Consider the following 1,751-nt stretch of genomic DNA (forward strand, 5'->3'; position numbering starts at 1 on the left):
GACAGGGGGGATGGGGGGATGGGGGTGGGAGGGATATTATCCATGGTGGTGGAAAATGGGCACTGGTGGAGGGATGGGTATCTGATCATTGTATAATTGAAACCAAAGCACAAAAACTGTAAATCTACAACTTTAAAAAAAATAAAATAAAATAAAGGGGGAAAAAAAATTGGTCTATGGTTTTAACTAGGATATTAGAAAAACAATGCGAACTTGGATTAATTCTAGAAATAAAAATATGTTTCAGTGTTATAAACTCAGTAGGATTAAGTGTTTCAGTGGAATGCCAGGTTTCTTAGGTGGTCATTTTTAGTAGTTATTTTATCCCTTGGGTACATGCTTTCCTTGCATTTCAGAAACTGGCGAACTCATGTCTGCACGTCCTAGTCTTTCTTGAATCTCAGTATCTAAGTCTGACTTTGACTTTTCTATTTATTTATTGTATTGAATCACTGTGAGATATACATTCACGAAGCTTTCATGACCGTGTTTCAGTCACACAATGTTCCAACACCTATCCCTCCACCACTATACATTTCCAAACACCAATGTTCCCTGTATCCCTCCTGCCTCCCCTCAGCTGAAAGAGCCTTCAATGTGGCACCATTAGGAAGGACAAGTAAAGAGAGACTGCTAAAATCTCAGGGCTAGGACAAACGGAGACATTACTGGCTCCTGATCGAGCAAACTGATGAACTATGGGATGACAATGATACAGTGATGTCAATTAACTAAAATTTCTGTTTGCCAATATTATAAATGAGGTGAAAGCAGCCCAAGATTGTTAGAGGTTGAGATATCATCTCACACCACAGAGATTAGCCTACATCCAAAAGAACAAAAGCAACCAGTGTTGGCACAGATGTGGAAAGAAAGGGACCCTCCTTCACTGCTGGTGGGAATGCCGACTGATTCAGCCCTTTTAGAAAACAGTATGGACGCTTCTCAAAAAATTAGAAATTGAGCTCCCATTTGACCCAGCAATACCACTCCTGGGAATATGTCCCAGAGAGGTAAAAAAGTACAGTCGAAGTGACATCTGCACTTGTATGTTCATTTCTGCACTGTTCACAATAGCCAAAATTTGGGAAAAAAAACCCCCGAGTGACTGAGAACAGATGACTGGTTAAATAAACTTTGGTACATCTACACAATGGAATACTATGCAGCTGTTAGAAAAGATGAAGTCATGAAATTTACATTCAAGTTGTTCTACATGAAAAGTATCATGCTAAGTGAAATGAACCAGAAAGAGAGGTACAGAGAGAGAAAGACTGCACTCATCTGGGGAATATAAAGTAACTGAATGGGAGTCGAACACCCAAGAATAGTTGAGATAAGTACCAGGAGGTCTGGAGTGCGTGGAAGCCGGCAGCACATGCTGGGGGAAAAGGCAGCTCAGATAGAGAAGAGAACACCAAGTAAAGGATGTTTGGAGGACTCACTCAGGATGCGAGTTGCATGCTGAAAGTAGATTACAGAGCGAACACGATGGCCACTTAATACCTCTATTGCAAACTACAAGACGCTGAAGGAAAGAGTGAGCAAAAGGGAATGCCCTGCCACAGAGGCGGGATGGGGTGGGGGAGATACGGTGTGGGGGTGGGAGGGCTACTAGGATCATTGGTGGTGGAGAATGGGCACTGGTGTAGGGATGGGTGCTTGATCATTGTATAACTGAAACCCAAGCATGAAAGTTTGTAAGTCTACAACTGTACCTCATGGTGTTTCACTAGTAAAAATAAATAAAT

This window comes from Sorex fumeus, unplaced genomic scaffold (genome assembly GCF_029834395.1).
Source record: "Sorex fumeus unplaced genomic scaffold, SorFum_2.1 ptg000033l, whole genome shotgun sequence".
Taxonomy (NCBI): domain Eukaryota; kingdom Metazoa; phylum Chordata; class Mammalia; order Eulipotyphla; family Soricidae; genus Sorex; species Sorex fumeus.